The 19,207-nt window shown below is 42.6% G+C and overlaps 1 protein-coding gene across 2 annotated transcripts in view; it reads left to right on the top strand.

Moving 5' to 3' along the window:
• The window catches only part of LOC109912438 (tubulin polymerization-promoting protein), a 37,784-nt gene that overhangs the window by 1,746 nt on the left and 16,831 nt on the right, over positions 1-19,207 (top strand). The gene's annotated exons all lie outside the window — the stretch shown is intronic.

Genomic DNA, 19,207 nt, shown 5'->3' on the forward strand with positions numbered 1-19,207 from the left:
CTCGTCCATAGATCCCTCAAAGTTGCTACCCAAGTTGATAGGGTTGTTAAGAAGGCGTACGGTGTGTTGGCTTTCATTGGCAGGGGAATTGAATTTAAGAGCCGCAAGGTTATGCTGCAGCTCCATAAATACCTGGTTAGACCACACTTGGAATATTGTGTTCAGTTCTGGTCGCCTCATTATAGGAAGGATATGGAAGCTTTAGAGAGGGTGCAGAGGAGATTTACCAGGATGCTGCCTGGAATGGAGGGCAGGTCTTATGAAGAAAGGTTTGTGGGAGCTAGGGCTTTTCTTATTGGAATGAAGAAGGATGAGAGGTGATTTGATAGAAGTGTACAAGATGATGAGAGGCATAGATAAAGTGGATAGCCAGAGACTTTTTCCCAGGGCAGAAATGACTGTTATGAGGGGGCATAATTTTAAGGTGATTGGAGGAGGATATAGGGGAGATGTCAGAGGTAGGTTCTTTACACAGAGCGTGGTGGGTGCGTGGAATGTGCTGCAGGCAGTGGTAGTAGAGTCAGATACATTAGGGACATTCAAACGACTCTTGGATAGGCACATGGAGGATAGTAAATGTACGGTATGCAGGGTAGATCTTAGAGTAGCATAATAGGTCGGCACAACTTCGTGGGCCGAAGGGCCTGTACTGTGCTGTACTGTTCTATGTTCTATATTCTATAAGTGGATTTAAAGTACAGATTAGCCATGGCCTAATTGAATGACAGAATGGTTGTGGATATTTGTATTCCTGTTAATTTCAATGCTTATAATAAGGGTGGGGAGGCAAATTACTCAACTTATTCTAAACTTGAATAAAAAAATAATCAAAGCTTTGATCTACCTCTTATGGTAAGAAGTGATATTTACCCTGAATGGTTGAGACTTAAGTTTAAATTGGAATGAGTCAGATATAATTTCATTGCTTTGCACACCATTTAAGAAAAAAACATCAACAGCAGAAACCGAGTCTATGCAAATTAGAAGATGTATTTTTTTTAAGAATTCAAATTATAATATGGGTGTCACTGGTTTAAAAATCAGCACTTATTGCCCCACCCTTTTTTTTTATGGCTTCATTCCAATTTCTCATCACTCTCAACTGATGCTCATCTTTGTTGATGACATGTACCTCCTGAACTCTACATGTTTTCCCCATCAGATTGCTGAAAAGCCAGTTTCCCTTTCTAATCCCTACATGGATGGAGTTGTTAATGATACCTACTCCTCAGCTCCTGTTCTCATTCCCTTCAAATCTACCGTTATCACCCTTCTCAAAAATCCAACCTTGACTCCTGTTGTCTTTGTAAACTACCGCAAGCTCCTTTTATTTTCTGAATCGCTCAAATGTGTTGTCATATGCCAGAGCAGTGGCCACTTTTACCACAATTGCAGAGTTGAATCTTTCCAAGCAGGTTCCACTTTAGTTCTGAAGTACCTTGAATCAAGCTCATAAACGGCATTAGTGTGACCATGATAAGATATCCTGATGCCTATCCTTCCTGATTTTTCCTCAGTCTTTGATATAATTAACCACATTATCGTCCTCCAATCTGCATCCTCTGTGGTTCAGTGGGATTGCCAATGTGTGGTTTGATGCTTATCTAATTGTAACAGAAAAAGATCCATAATGGTTTCTTTCCCCACTCTCACACCTCTAGAGTCTCCTGAGCACCTATCCTTGGCCTCCTGCTATTTCCCTACACATGTTGGCCCTGGCAGAAATCATCCAAAAATATGATTCCATGTTCCACATTTGAATTGATGACTCTTGGTTCCACTCAGAACTTTCTCAGTCAATCGCTCTATTGTTTCTGAATAGTCAAGTTGGTTGACAGTACCATGTATTAGATGAGCAGGAATTTTGTCCAGTTAAGTAATGTGATTGTCTTTAGTTTTCATCACAAACTCTGTTCTTTTGCCACCGCCTCTATCTATCTCACCCGCTGACGATTTTCTGAGGCTGAAGCAGACTGTTTGTAACTGTATAATCGTATTTGACTCTGACATAAGCTTCCAACCATATATCTGCTCATTACCAAAGCTGCCTAATTCTATCTCCATTTCATTTCATGCTCAAACGTCATCCAATGTCTTTGTGACCTTTAAGCTATACAATTACAATGCTCTCCTGGTAGGGTAATGCTTTCCTACTCTCCTACCTTCCAGTGTCCCTAAACCGGAGATTATCCAAAGCTCTGCAGTTTGTGTCCTAGCTCTCACCATGTCCCTGGTACCATTATGTTTCTGCTTGCTAGCCTACATTGATGCTAGGTTGTGACAATGCTTCTATTTAAAATTTTCACCTACACCCATGACTTCACCCCACCTTATCCATGCAACTTCCTCTAAAACTCTAAACCCTCAAAGTCTGAGTGCTCCTTCCAAATCCTGCCTGTTGCACAACCCTGATTTGCTTGTCCACCATAGTGACCATACCTTAGCTGTCTCTTCTCAGTAATTCCCTTCCTGGACCATTCTGCCTTACTAATACTTCCTTAACCTTTAAGATGCTCCTTAAAACCTCTTTGATCGTGCTGTTTCTAACCTGCCCTTAAATACCACGGCTTTATATAACTGTGCCAAATTTAGCTTTGGTAATGCTCTTATTTGTGACTGGGCTGTTTTACTATATTAAAGGTGCTATTGTGGTGCAAGCCTTTGCTGTTGTCCATCAGAAGGTGATGGTGGGCCTTCTTCTTGAATTACAGCAGTCGCTGTGGCCCAATAAGGGATTTCGGAATTCTCATGCACTGGTTGCTTTGCTCTTCTAGATAGTTGAGGTTGATTACTGGTGAATACTTCACAGCTAAAAGTAGCAAGTGGCCAACAGTTCTATTGCAGTTGAGCCAACTCCATGCAGATTCATTAAGAAAAGGGACCAATGTGAACCTTTCATTACCTCAAGACTTCCCAAAGTTCTTCACAGGCAATGACATATTTTTGACATGTAGCCATTGTCCTAAGAAACACAGGACAGAATCTTATAGGGGTCTGAGCAATGTTGCCAATGGCAAGATTTCTGGCAGAATCAGACAAGAAGCCTGGCGAGGCTGTTCTGTATGTTTGGGAGCATTTCGCTCTATCCTTTATCCTTTTGCTGAGTAGCGAGCTGTGTTTCTCACTAGGTTGTGGCAAATTGTCAAATAAGGTGGGGGGGGGGGTTCGAGCTTTTGAAACGTTTTATTAGTGAGCAGTGTACCACATTAGTATTCAGGTTTTTGCCTTACCAAGCAAGGCTGACATTCAGAAATCTTGATGTGGAAGTCAGTGTGGGTATTTGGTGACTTCACCTTGTTGCTGGCTGTGAGGAGCCTCCGTGTTGTTCAGCGCCAAACAGCATCTGAGGGCTCAATCCATAGGCACCAGCTGCCTGCACCCTTTTTACATAAACACTAGCATCTGGCGTTTGAAACACAGAGCTGCATTGCGGGGTGCACTGGTAACCTGCATTGAAAGGCTGCAGTGGGATAGGCATCCAGCTCACAGCTGGGACCAGGCTGGGACTCAGGGCTGCTCTTTGCACTCATAAACGTAGTGAATACCTGCACGTTTGGAGTATCTTTACCTTGCCTTGCCAATTAGCACAGACACACAGCTGGTCGCTTGCTTTGCTGGTCAGCAGTCCTCAGTCAAGGGCGCACACATTTTCTGTACGGCAGTGTGCTGTGTCAGTTTCACCATATCCCAGTAGCTCATGCACCGAACAAACTGTATCATGTAGCAAGCAGGTAGTCATCCCTCAAGCTGTTAGGGGGTGTAGCCCTCGCTGAAATCCATGGAGGAGCCTGTCAGTCAGGGGGTCACAGCACTGTAAGTTAAGGGCAGTCTCCCACTTCCAGGCATCCGGTCAGGATGTTCCCAGCCTTTGCAGTCTGAGGTATGGGTTACGATCTGTCCCGTGGCTACATAGCGGCCAGTCCAGTCAGTACAGCTAAGGGGATCAGAGAGATGTCCAGCCACCAGTCAGGGCGTTTCTTGTCTGAGGCTATTTGGTTTGGTTGCTCAAGGGAAGGGGTCACGGATGGTCTGCTGGGTTCTTCTGCAGAAACTAGGGGGACAACGGTGTCCACTGCTGCAGTAAGGACACTCGCAATCTATTCTTCAGGATTGGGGCTGCAGCTCGGTGGAGGGGGATTGATAGCTGTCGGGGGCGGGGGGGAGCAAAAATATCTGTAATGGAGGGGTACGGTAAAGCATGGATGGGAATAGAGTCATTTAGGATGGAGGTGTTGTGCTCAGTCAGGAGCACCCTGGCTTCAAGGGGCATGGGGGGTGCGGAGGGAGCCACTTCAATGCCAAGGCGGGGGAAGCGCTAAAGGTCGGCAGATGAAGGCTCATGTGGATGGATTGAATGGAGAACTGGGGATGAGAGGGGGGGGGAATGGTGTGAAACATGTGACGTTCACAGGATGGGCTATTATAAAGAGGGTCTGGATGCTCAGGATCTCATTGACATGTGCAGGTCGAGGGTGGAAGACACTGGCTGAAGAATACTCACTGTCGCCTTCCATGGTGCAGGAAACCCCAGTGTGTAATGGGAAAGAAAGTGGCTTTGACCATGCAGAATGGACAGGGTAAATGTCTCTCTCTGCCTGCAGAAAGATAGAAACTTGGAGCTGCAGTAGGCCATTCGGCCCTTTGAGCCTACTCCGTCCTTCAGTATGATCATGGATGACATACCCCTTCATGTGAGAGAGAAGGCTGAAGGACCCAATAATTTGAGAACCTTGAAAGGAAAACAGCATTAATCACAGAACCACATACCTTCTTGAACACTGATGTACCGTGTCCCTAATCCCTGGCTATCCTACTGTATTGGCTTTCTGTTTGCTGTACGCCTCTCTGTCCCACATATTGCTGACCATCTTATTCACAGCTTTGAACACAGACATCAGGGAAATAATAGGGCAGATGAGGGGCAATGATGTCAGCAAGACCTTTTGCCCTACATATGCCTCAATTGTCTTACGTCCACATGCTGCAGCAGGCTGTCAACACAGGCATTAATCCATGATACATCCTCTGTGACCATGAAGTTATGGTTCATACAGTTACATTTAGGGTAATACAGACTCAAAAAAACAGATGTAAGGTCAAGACAGAGAAATTTATAGACAGCTAACAAATAATACGCAGCGCATTGTCACCTGTCCCACCAAAGTGACCTTAATAGTTTTCTTCTATAGCTCTCTCCCATGGTTCTCAGTGCAGACCCTAATTCTGCAGCTGCCGTGGAGGGAGCCTGCTCTACTGTGGAGTTAATGGCCCTTGAAGTTGATTGGGTAACCCAAGGGGCATTTGGATGACCCTGACATGCCCAAGGTTGTCTTGCCACATGCAAATGAACCCTCCTTGGCTGTAACTTCCAGGGGACAGTCGGGGTGTACGGGCAGGGTGGAGATGGAGGGCTTGGCCATCTTTGGAGTGCCCTGAGAGCAGACATCTGAGGGGCCTGTGTATGGTTCCTCCTCTAGCTGGTGGCTCCTGGCAGTGCCTCGTGAGGGAAATATTAGTCTAGAATTTCAAACAGAACTCCTGTATTGAGTTTAAAATTAACCAAAAACAGCGACTAAAGGGAATTATCAAGAGCATCCCCTTCAATTTTATTCCATTGCAAGTCCTATGTCTACAGTTCTAGTGAAAGTTACCAATGTAACTGTGTCCTTTCTGTTGCAATTGAAATATTCTGCTCTGCCTTTGTTCGTCACAGAGCAGTAATCTTTGTCCCTGATGAGGTTGTGCACAGAGCTGGGTTGTTGGTTGGGTAAATTCATATCATCGTCTGACATCCAGTTTACTGATTCCATCATGCTCTTGGCTATTTTCTGGCTAATGGGGATTGGAAATACATTTGGAAATGCATCAAAAATGAACTTTTTATCTTAAAACGTATTCCCCTCTTTGTTACCTGCATAGGCAGACACTTGTTTCTTTAGTTCTGGAGGGCTTCCTTGCTGTCCCGCAGCTTTGAGAAATTAGCTGAATGATAGGAAACAAAGACTAATGGTCAGTGGATATTTCCTCAGGCTGGAGGCAGGTTTGTAGTGGAGCATCCCAGGAGATGGTATTGGGATTCTTGCTTTTCCTGATACATATATATTAATAATCTAGGACTTGATATGCAGGGGACCATTTCCAAGCTTGCAGATGACACCAAACCTGGAAGAATTGTAAACTGTGAGGAAGACAGTGTGAAACTCCAAAAGGACATTATCAAGTTGGTGGAGTGCGCAGATAGGTGACAGATGTCCTTCAATGCAAAGACACATTTTGATCAGAAGAATATTGAAAGGCAATATAAAATAAGGGGTACAATTCCAAAGGTGCAGGAGCAGAAGGACCTGAATGTATATGTGCACAGATCATTGAAGGCGACAGGGCCAGTGGAGAGAGAGCAGTTAATAAAGCATACAGTGTTCTCAGCTTTATTGATTGTGTCTGAACATGATTTTGTACACTTGTTAGACCTCAGCTGGATTATCATCTACAGTAGTGGGCGCCACATGGTAGGATAGATATAAGTGCATTGGAGAGAGTGCAGAAGCAATTTACAAGAATGGTTCCAGGAATGTGAGGATTAAAGAAGTTGGGACTGTTCTCCTTGGAGACAAAAAGACCGAGAGGAGCTTTGAGAGAGATTTTCAAAATCATGAGCAGGCTGGATAGTGTAGATAGAGAGAAACTATTCCTGCTTGTAGATGAAAAAAGAACAAGAGAGCATAGACTTAGTGATGTGCAAAAGAAGCAAGGGTGAATTGAGATGTTTTTTCCACACAGCGAGTAGTTAGGGTATGGAATGCACTGATTGGAAATGTGATGGAGGAGGGTTCAATTGAGGCATTCATCAGGACTAGATGATTATTTGGATAGAAATAGTGTGCAGGGACATGGGGGAAAAAGCAGGAGATTGGCAGTCAGGAATGGAACTGGTGCAGGCACAATATGCCAAATAACCTCCTTATGCATTGTAACAATTCTGTGATTCTGAGATCCTGGCCAATGCCTTTTACTGACTTCAAAGCCATCTCCTGATCACTAACTGATTATTTGGGGATTATCTCTGGGTGGCTGTTTCTTACACAGTGCAACCTTCTGACCTCCATTTGACTCTCATTCTGAGATCCCAAAGTCTTTGGAGAGATCCTGCCCAAAGTTTTTGTTTTTGAGTTGGATATGTTTTGTTGGTATGTTGTAGGACAGTGTCTGGTCACATTGATTGATTGCCATTAATTGTAGTGCAGTTGTTTCTTGCTGGTAAGGCAGAAGTTTTCCATGTTACACATAATGTTTAAGTGCTCCTTTCTCCTTTTTGCCTGTTTATTTCAGGGTCCTGTGCTTGACCTGTTCTCTACATTTGAGTTGTTGGTAATTGTAAGAAATTATGTAGTTTACTTTCATCTATCAATAGAGTTTGTTTTGCTAAGATCTTTTGATATTTTCTTGCACCCAGACACGCATGATGAGTCACTACTATTTATTTGAACTGTGGAGACAGAAATGGTCTGTGTGTGTACACACAGGAAGACACTCAGATATGCTGCAATAAGAACCAATTGAGGGATCAGTTAGTATATCCCAAAAATTAACGCTGGGATTCGTCTGTATGTTTTGATTGGAATGCAAGCAGAATGCTAACTTTGTGCTACCTGCTCATTATAATGATTTCTGTGTGCAGCCACACGTGCTGTTCTGGTCAGTGGCTGCGTGCAATGCTAAGGGGCTGTTGTAACATCTTAATATCACTTCACGCTAACCTGCATGGAAACTCAAACTGCTTCCATTGTGCCTGAGAATTGCACTTACGCAAAGGACTATCAGAGCAGTCTAGCATTCTATCTTCCAGCAGGCTACTAGGATTGTTGACAGGCCGTTCAAGAGGCAGTGCAGTGTCCCCATGGAGCACAAACCTCTTGCTCCCGTCTGCAGAAGATACCCATTCATCCTCCCAGCTTTGCCACTCCACCTGTGCCGTTGCTGTTGATGTCAGCCAGTCCCTTCAGCCTGCTGCCTTCAAGGCCCAGAGGTGCTCCAAGTCATCCTCCAAGTCTACACAGTGGAGCTGGAGGAACACAGCAGGTCAGGCAGCATCAGAAGAGCAGGAAAGCTGACTTTTCGGGTCAGGCCCCTTCTTCAGAAATGGGAAGGAGGAAAGGAGCCGGGAAATAAATAGAGAGAGGAGGGGTGACATGTCCATCCTGGGCCGCCTCCAGTGTCACAATGACACCACCTGCAAACTGGAAGAGCAACGCCTCATAGTCCGCCTCGGGAGCCTACAGCCCGATGGCCTAAACATGGGATTCACCAGTTTTAAAATCTCCCCACCCCCAGCCTCATCCCATGACCAACCCTCCCTCTCATCCTCGCCTCCTTGACCTGACACAACCTGTTCATCTTCTCTCCCACCTATCCGCCCCTCCCATCCCATTGACCAATCTCCACCACTCCCTACCTGTACTCCCCTATCACCATCCCACCTACCTTCCCCAGCCTCACCCCTCCTCCATTTATTTCTGAGCTCCCTACCCCTTCCCCATTTTTGAAAAAGGGTCCCGATCTGAAACGTCAACTTTCCTGCTCCTCTGATGCTGCCTGGCTTGCTGTGTTCTTCCAGCTCCACAGTGTTATCTCTGACTCCAGCATTTGCAGTTTTTGCTATCTCTGATTCTCCAAGTCTAACTGCTCTCACCTTCAATGAATGTACGCAGCCTTATCGCACCGTCTGAAGCTGCACAGTGTAGGAGCAGTATAGACAAAAGAACCTGGAAGCCAGGCTCCATGGGAATATACAGTGGTAATCAGTTACTTTTGAACAAAATATGGTATCGTTTCACTTATACATTTGATTTGGAGTGTTGATTTTTATAGTGATTTTTCTTCTTGCATTGTGACAACGCAGATTCTGTGATACTTAGTGACAGAGCGAAGGCAAAGTTGTAGAATGTGAAACTAAAGATACATCCTTTCCCTACACTTCACTGTCCCTGCTTCACCACCCCAGCTGAGGCTATGTTCCCCATTTTAAAGGGAGATAAAAATCAGATTTCTTTCCACGTAATTTTTTTTGTCTGATGGTACAGGGTTTAGAAAGCCTATTAATAGCAAGGCCAGTGTGAGAGTTTACAAAGAAAGTGGAGAATTGCTGAGGAATGTGGAACATTCTGAAAGCCAAGATGTCAATGTCACTATTAGATTCTATAATGTAATGTAGATGTGCTTTTAATACATTCATCTTAGAGAGCTGCCCTTTAAAGGTACATTTGTTCACACACATAACAGTGTTTTTTCTGGTGGAGAAAACACCATAACGCAGTGAAAAATATAATAAATGTTCTGTCATCCTGGGTTGTCATCTTTTCTCTGTGATTTAAATGTCCCCAGCAATTATATATTTAAAAATGGTTTGGAAACATAATTCTAGACATTCTGGTTTGGACACTTAAGTTAACCATCTGCCTATTACATTAATTGGTATGTTCTCTGCTTAGAAATTGAAATGAACACCTGTTCTTTCCACCTCAGAGAGTAGTCTACTGTTTGGATAGCAGTAGCCATCATCAATGCCTGGCTGAGTTTCAAGTATTCATGGGTTTCAGCATAGTAGGCATTCCGTTCATCTGGGAAAGAATTACAGTTTCAATGCTGTATGTTGTCATAATAGCTTGTCACTTTGATGTGACTTCTTGTTTGTTGATATAAGTTAACAGGATTGAAGGTATTATACTTTTTTCACATGGCAGCATGCATTTTTCTCATTCACTGATATGGATGATTTTATTAAATATGTACCTTGCCCCTCGCACCCCCAACAAGGAGTGCAAAATATTTCCACTGATATTGCAAGGAAAGTGAGAACCGTACCTGATTAATACTAATAGAATGCATGGAAAGCATAATGGTGCCATGGATTGTCATGAATAATTCGAGATGGGATGCAGGATACAATGGACAAAAAGATTGTTGAAAGTGGCATGGGTGATTCAGGGTGCATGTAGAATGTAGAAATAGACTTGGAGGTATCACATGGTGACATGGGTGATCTGAGGGGTCATGGGGGATGGTTGGTCGAGTGAGGAAGATGAAGGATGAAGTTGGGGAGCTCTTTAAAAGCTGTTGGGAGCTGGCATGTTGATTGGCAAACGAAGGTCGGTCTTATCCACCGTGATAGGACATTTGGATTTCTTTGGTTTGAAGCAAAAGGTTTTGATGGATTCTACTAACCTTTTTCATTTACTTTTTTAATTTGGTTAAATGGTTAAAACTATACCATTAAACCATTGCAAAAATGTATTTTAACTTTCAGTATGTATTTAGCTTCCACTTATCTTTGTTTTCTATAATATTGTAGATTTAAATAGTGAGCTTTGGCATTGCAAGTGAAAGCTGCCCCTCTGAGATGTTCTTGAGCTTGATAGCTAACATCTGTATATAGCCATGCTGTTCCTTAGTGATATGCCTCTCAAATTGATGGCTCAGTACCACATCCAGCAGCCCTGTCCTCCTGTCATTTGGTGACCATTGCTCAAAGACAAATATTCAGAAATGACTGGGATTTAGCTTTTGATGCTGATAATTCTTTGTGATGGTTTGATGTTGTAAAGAAATCCAGATGGTAACAATTCCCCCAAATATTATGATTTTAAAATAAACCAACTCCTACTTCCCTCCTCCTGCACAAGCCAGAAATCATGAACTATGGTAATTTATTTACGTCATACAGTTAGAAAAGATACCTGAATCTGATAGTTCAATAGGTAATGGGAAATTGGACTCGTGAAAATGTTTAGAATGTGCACTAATTACCTTCACCGTGTCACTGAGTTCTCGTGTTGATTCAGTCTAATATCGCGAGCTCTTCTGGTAAAGATTTCTGTGCAGTGGCTTCTAATTTAAGCTTTATAATTGCTACATGGTCCATCCTGCACCTTTATTCCCATTTTCTGGTTTCATCTCCTAAAGGCCCTGACTCCTGAGATGTCCTGGTCCCACAGTTCTCAGGCATCTCTTGACCAAGTATGTGTTCTGGATGAGTGGTCTAGATTTTCCAGTATAGATCATTGCATTAGCAGCCAGAAACCTTTCCTTATTTGGCCCCAGTCTTCTTGGTTTCTGAGGTCAATTGCAGGGTCCTCCACTGTCATACATAATTCCAGATCGGAAGATAGAGGGTATAGATTTAAGATGACGGGGAAGATACAAAAGGGATGTAAGGAGCAACTTTTTCACGCAAAGGTTGGTGCATGTATAGAATGAGCTGCCAAGGGAAATGGCCAGATGCTGGCAAGTGGGACTAGATTAATTTAGGATATCTGGTCGGCATGGATGAGTTGGACTGAAGAGTCTGCTTCCATGCTGTACGGTCTATGACTCTTATAGATACAAATGAGGAAGGTCATCTTAGCACTTCCATCTAGAAAAACTCTTAATTTCCATGACATTCAACTACGTTTTCGTAAATATTTCCCATACAGTGCTTTCATCACTTCCCTACGCAAAACAGCGATGTCAGACAAAGACCATTAGATCAATGCTATCTGTGAATGCCTATCTGTGAGCTAGGGGATTGTGATAGGCCATATTTCCAACTGACTAGCTATATGCCTGCTTTGACTGATCTTGTTACCGCTACTCAGGAACTTGTTGAGTTCCCGGGGAAATGACAGTAGAGGTCCACTCCCTCTGAATGCTAAAATAATCTGTTCCAAAGGGTGATGACAGCATCAAGAAGCTTAAGCTCTGCCACGAATTGGAGATTTTTGCTGCATAAGGGATATTAGGTATTACAGCTAAAACTCGCTGTAGTGAAATTATCTGAAAACATTTGAAAATTGGCCACAAATTGGCTGAAACTCTCATGCTCCTGTGGGATTCTTCATATGATTGTGGAAACTAGCTGTAAAGTACTACTGGCATTCTAGCAATGCACTTATGCATCGTTAGTGCAGTGTTGTCTAACACATTAACTCTAGTCCCATATGATGCACTGGGGAGCCCAATGGCTAATTGCATTTCTGTGGGGATCAGTTAGCTTGGATGGCTGGTTTGCGATGTAGAGTGAAGCTAACAGCATGGGTTCAATTCCCACACCAACTGATGTTACCATGAAGGTTCCTCTTTCTCGATCTCTTACCTCACCCAAAGCATGGTGACCCTCAGGTCTAATGAGAGGTGAGCTCTTGCGTCCTCTGGGACTATGGCAACTTTGCTTTTACCTTTCAATTGCATTTCCGATTAAAAGATGATGAGTGGACACAATGGTTAATCATGTGATTTCAGTGCTGTTCATCAAACAGTCTGTGTGTTGTACTTCTCTTCTGATTTTCATGTGCATTGCAGTTGACATGATTTTTAAGTTCCTTGCACCACTTCTTAACTTAACTGGTCTCCCAACTTTCACTCTCTGTAAACTTGAGTCTATCCAAGTTTCTACTTCCCACATCCTAACTTGCACTAGGTCCTGTTCACCTATCACCCCTGGATTCACAGAATCTCAGAAGTATTATGGTGCAGAAGGAAGCCATTCGGCCCATTGTGCTCCCACCAGCTCAATATCTGGATCCAGACTCCTGCCTTTCACCGTACCCCTGCACACCGTCATTATCCCAAAAACATCCAGTGCCCTCTAAAGTGCCTCTGTTGAACCTGCCTCAACCACATGTCCAGGGTAGGGTATTCCATACCCTAACTACTCACTGTGTGGAAAAATAATTCTTCCATCACCCTTGCTTCGTTTGCACATCATGTTGAATCTATACCCCCTTGATTTTTGTTCTTTTACAAGTGGAATAGCTTTACCCTGTCTGCTCTGATTAGCCAGTTACGATTTTGAAAATCTCAATCAGATCTCCTCTCAGGGAGTACTGTCTCAGCTTGCTAATCTACATTAACCCCTTGTCCAGTATCTCCTCCGTTTTAATATTCTGATTCTTGTTTTCAACTTGCTCGATGACCTTTCCTGTACTTATCCTTCAGTCCTGGAACACTGTGAGATCTCTGTAGTCTTCCAATTTGTCCCACTTCCACAGCCTCATTTTCATCGTCCATTATAGGTGACTGTGCTTTCAGCTTTAAAATACCTCGGCCTCTCCATCTGTTCACTTTTCTTTGAGGCATTCCTCCTTTCTTTGATTAGTCATGTGTGACTCAGTGAAAGTTGGTATATAAAATCAATTTTGTTATTGTTGTTACAGGCACCCAATTCAACTGTAACAAAGCAGAAATTGCTGAGAAAGCTCAGCAAGTCAGGCAGCATCTTTGGAAAGAAATGAGAGTTATTATTTTGGGTCCAGTAACCCTTCATCTAAATTTTCTGAAGATGAGTCACTAGACCTGAAACATTAACTCTGATTTCTCTCCACAGATACTGCCTGATTTGCTGAGATTTTTCAGAAATTTCTGATTTCCAGTGTCCACAGTTCAACTGTGTGAAATTGGCAAGAAATGTAACAAAATAAATTGTCATTGTTCTAGTGCTTTTCAAGCAAGTTGTGCAATCAAACTCTCAACAGGCCACCGTTTTCCACATTCTGGCATGTACAGAGATTGTCCCAGCCAATGGGAAAGGATCAACAGACAAATACAATGACACATCTGTAATTTTCTTTTCTGTTCTGCTGCTGTGGAAACTCCCCTATAATAGAAACAGCAGCAAGCGCCTGGGGCCAAAGATATTTCCAAGGAGATTCAGTAATAGAGAGAGATCACAAAATGGCATATTACAGAGCAGAGATAATGGCTGTGGATTGTGACTTTGTAAAATTGGTGAACGTAAATTGGCAGCTCTTTCCTGATTGGAAGCAAAAATGGCGTGAGATTTTAGGCTGCCAATTCAGTACCAACCGTTTTACACCAACACGCAAGGTCAATGACCCTTAATGGCATGGTAATGTTACTGGAATAATAAGAAGCCAAGGACATTGATCCAGTTTTGAGGGTTCAAATCCCACCATGACAACTTCAGAATATAGTTTCAGGAATGAAACCTGCCATCATTACCTGATCTAGCCCATATGTGACTTCAGTCCTGGAACAACATGGTACCTCTGAAGTGACTTCTTGTAGTGCACTAGCAAAACGCTCAGTCATACCAAATCTACATCAACGGAGCTGAGGTGGAGCGGGTTGAGAGAGTCAAGTTCCTAGGAGTGACAATAATCAAAAATCTGTCCTGGCCCTCCTATATAGTTGTTACGATCAAGAAGGCACAACAACGCCACTCCTTCCTCAGGCGGCTCATGAAATTTGGCATGTCCACAAGGACCCCCGCTAACTTTTACAAATGCACCATTGAAAGCATACTATCTGGGTGCATAATGGCCTGGTATGGCAACTGCGCTCTGCCTAGGACCGTAAGAAACTACAGAAGGTGGTGTGTACAGCCCAGACCATCACGGGAGCCAAACTTCCATCCATCAACTCTACCTTCACTTCTCGTTGGTTGGGAAAGGCAGCCCAACATCATCAAAGACCCTTCCCATCCTGGTTATATTCTGTTCCAACTTCTTCCATCAGTCAGAAGAATCGGAAGCTTAAACACAAGTACCAACAGGTTCAAGAAGAGCTTCCTCCCTGCTGTTATTAGACTGCTGAATGAACCTTTCTAATTTCAAATCTGACATTGATCTTGCTTTTGTTCACCTCCTTTGCAGGCATAACCTTGTATTGCCTCACTCTGTCTAAATGCCATATGATCTGTATGCCCTTGTTTGTTATGATCTATCTGTACTGCTCGCAAAACAAAACTTTTCATTGTACTTAGGTACATGTGACAACAATAAATCAAATCAAATCAAAACAAGGTATTAATAATAAATGCTGCCTTTTGCATGATTCCCACATCTCAAGAATTATTAGGAAGGGAGAGAAAGGATATTTAGTTATTGAAGGGAGCAGAGGAGTTACTTAAAGGAAAGACTTAACAGGAAAGATTCTATAAGGGGCTAAAATTTTGAACAATTTGAATAATTGAATTAATTCTTTTGTACAGTATTTGGGAACAAGACTGAAATGTACAATTTAAGGACAATGGAAGAATTTTGTCAATTTAGGAGAATTTTGTTTTTAACCGAAAGAGAAGTGAATCTGCCAGAGGACTGGCCCAGAGTGGCTGAAGAAACTTTAAATTGTGTCTAGAAGGAACTAGATAATTCTCATCAACAAGGATTCAGTGTTGTTAGAAATGCTCCATAGAATTACAGTTACAGAATTATAAAATTATAGAATAGTTACAGCACAGAATGAGGTAATTTGGCCCATCTGCATTAGAATTGACAAGGCCCACCAAACTGTTTTCCTGCATTACAACAGTGGCAGCATTTCAACAGTATTTCTTGTTCTTGTGTGTTCTTGAAGTCATGGACAGTACTATATAAATGCAAGTCTTTCTGTTGAGAAGTGAATTGTGATTTTGAGAGCTATTGGGAGAATTCTGTTGGCAGTGTAGGACAATAGTTATCAGTAACATTTTGACTGTTGTGCACTTTAATGAATGGGCACCATTTGAGAATGGACTTTATTGTTTCACTCTGAGCTGCATTATTTAAACAGAGAGGCCATGTGGAAAGCCTTAGCCAAGATTGGGTGACCTGATAGAGCAGTAAATCCAGGTCAACAGTTTCACAATGGTGAGAGATGCTGGCTGTAGTTAATGCATTACTCCAATTAAAATAAAATGTAGTGTGAACAAGGTCTGTGTCTGAGGCACCCACGCTCTTCAAAATATTCTTTGCTAGGAATTTGATTGATATGATGATGGAATGTCTATCCAATTTGGACCAGATGTCACTTTCTTCAACTGAGCTGACTGCAACCCTCAACTAAAGAATCTGTGCCAGTGGTATGAGAAATGCAGTCACTCACAGTGTAGGTTAACATTTCATAGCAATACTGAGGGGGTGCGGCATTGTAGGAAGTACTGTCTTCCAAAGGTGATATTAAATGATGTCGCTATCTGCCTAATCAGGTAGATCTAAAAGGAGACATGCAGTTTTCAAAAAGTCCTGATATTTATCCCTAAACCACCAACAATTGATATCAATTGTCTGGTCTTCTATATCAGTGCTGTTTGTGGGATTTTCTTACGTTCAAGCCAGAAGTTTGCCTGTGCTACAACGACTGCTGCTTTCCAATAAATGTGCCCTTGGTGACATTGGGAGTGTGACGTTCAAAGAATCATGAACTGTTTATCAAAAGTGCCCAGGGACCTATGTCCAATCTTAAGCTTAAAGAAGACCGGAGATACTTTAACAGCCACCTTCTAATTCTGACTATATTCCACACCCGCCAAAGAAAGGTGACATTATCTTCAGAAATGTCTGCATTGACAGCAAGGTGACAAATAGAATTGCTAGAGCACGCTCAGCATTTGCTCCTTTACTTAGAAGACTGTGCCAGAAACAGGGAATTAAACAAACCACAAAGCTACAAACTACAAAGTTGCAGTAATACCTACCCTCCTATATGTCTCTGAGCCACAGACCACCTATGCCAGAACACAATAAGCAGTTGAACAACTGAGATGTAATTGGAACATCTTGGGCATCACATGGGAGAATCAAGTGGCCAACACTGCAGTATGTCATGGAGCAGATAGGCCAAGAATTGAAGCATTGATCAGATCCCATCTCAGAAGGAGTGGGCATGTATTTTAATTTCACAATTTTAAATTTGGACAATTCTGCGAGGTAGGCCAAGTTTTACGGCTCACAGATTTCTTGAAGGTGGATCTCAGGAACTGTGGTATGCCCACCACAGATTGGGAGAAAAATGCACAAGGAAGAAATGCCTGGGGAGCAATCTCAAATAGTTGCATTGTTTAGTTCAAAGCAGCAAAGAGCACAGTCAGCAAAAGGCAAAAAGGCGAGCTAGAATGAAAAGGCAGCTCCAAGAAAATCCAGCAATTGATCCTTGCTTGCTCTGTAGAAACTGGGTCTGCACTGGAGCCCAGAGTGTTAGAACACAGCCAATAATTCCATGCACACAAGATCTGCCCAGTGGGAAGGAAAGCCAATAGCATGAACTGCACTGTAATTCTCAAATATCTCTGTAGTTCTTCCTTTTGGTGTTTGCCATGTAATATTACCATAGAAATATAGAAACACAGAAAATGGGAGCAGGGGTAGGCCAATTGGCCTATTGACTCACTCCAATATTATTCATGATCTTGGCTGATCTTTTATCTCAACACCATACCTCATTCTTCCTCCTATGCTGCTTGACATTTTTACCTTCTAAAAGTCTTCCTATTTATTTCTTAAATATATCCCTTGACTTTGCCTCCATTGTCTTCTGCGGTAGAGAATTTCACAGGTTCACGAACCTTTAAGTGAAGAAATTTCTCCTCATAACAGTCCAAAATAGCTTAGCTGAGATTGTGACCTATTATCCTGGTCTCCCCGTCAGGGGAGACATCATCCCTGTATCTATTCTGCTGACAGCTGCCAGAATTTCATACTTTTCAATGAGATCATCTCGCAAACTTCTAAACTCCCAGTGAATACAGACCCAGGCCCTAACTGTTCACAGTATTAGTTTAAAGTTGGCTGAAGAGTAAATAAAGGATGACGTGCACTCATAGCACCTTTCACAATGCCCCAAAACACGATACGGCCAATGAAATACGTTTGAACTGTCGCCACTGTTGCAACGGAGGAAGTGTGACAGCTGATTTGTGCACAGCAAGCTCCCAGAAGCAGTAATATGATAATGGCCAGATAAGCTGTTTTGGTGGTGATGACTGTGGGGTATATATTGGCCAGAACTCCAGGAGTAGCTCCCCTGCGTTTCAGAATAGTATCATGGGATCTTTTTACACCTAGCTGAGAGGGCAAGCCCAAACTTGATCTAAAATCTCCGATGAAAGACAGCTCTTCCGACAGTGCACCACCTCCACAATGTTCCATTGGAGGGACAGCCTGGATTTTTTGAGTCCTGAGTGGAACTTTCGAGAGTGCTACAAACTGAGCATCAACTGGCGCAAGTTGACTGACAAGCTGTGGGATGAATTTGTGATCCTGAAATAAAACTATTAAACTATTGAGTCAAAAACACTGCATTTTTATAACATGATATAATTTCACACACTGTAAAAGCACAAAGCTTTAGAAAGATCTAGGATGACGTATTGAGAGTGTGTTGCAACCCTCTGCAGGCAGTAGCTTTTATAGTGTACCCTGACTTTTTAAAAGAATTGCAGAGTTGTAGAAAAATAATATGTGGCCCATATGCAATTTTTCACTCCGTTTTATGTGGCTGGTTGGCTTTCTAAACTCAATCCAAGCCGTGAGTAATACACACGTAACTCTTAGGTGCTCGGCACAATATTACAATTCATCAGGATGTTTTTCAATATGTGTGCCACTGAGAAAAGTAGACCACTAAGATCTCAGCCTTAATCCCTGGTCATTGCTGCTGTCGGGTCAGATTAAACCTGGGCCACTCACGTGGCAGGGTAAACAAGGGGGAAACCTTCCTATTGGGTGGCTTCAACCCATGGGCACATACATGAAGAGTTAAACACTGTGCATGATCAGAGTGCAGCTGTAATCTGGCAATAGCCAGTGACTTCAGGCGATGTTGAAGTAGGGGTGCAAGGAACTGTCAATTTAGCAAAAGCAGAAATTGCTGGAGAAACTCAGCAGGCCTGGCAGCATCAGTGGAGAGAAGGCAGAGTTAAAATTTTAGGACCAGTGAGCCTTCTTCAATATGACATGCTGGAGTCCAGCATCTTTCACCATGGAGGTGGTTAAGGGCTCCATATTCTGTGGAAATATTTGGAGAGGACCCAACTATCTGAATGATGTTCTTTATTATTAGTGGAATTAGAAAAGCAGTTCTGTTTAGTGTCTGAACTCCGTGCTGCAATGACTGAAAGTTATGGTGATCTTTGAATATTTGAATCTTATTGCATTGTTATTTTTAAACCTTAACTTGCTACTTGCTTTAATATAGTTCACTTTTAACTCCATTTTCATCACTGAAGCCAAAAGCAGATAGGAAAATTCCACGGTTAGAGATCTAATAGACACTAATATGCAAACTACTGCATTCTCTTTCTCTAATGTAAGTGTTTGTTTATTAGCACTTGTATGTAAAGTAGCAATTCCAACATTTCAAAGGCAAAGCCTACACTTCTATGTCATACCATTCACAACCCCAGAATGTCCCAAAGTAGGTTTTTTTTGACATACACCATCATTGCCAAATTGTA

The sequence above is a fragment of the Rhincodon typus genome, chromosome 2, assembly GCF_021869965.1.
Source record: "Rhincodon typus isolate 14 chromosome 2, sRhiTyp1.1, whole genome shotgun sequence".
Taxonomy (NCBI): Eukaryota; Metazoa; Chordata; class Chondrichthyes; order Orectolobiformes; family Rhincodontidae; genus Rhincodon; species Rhincodon typus.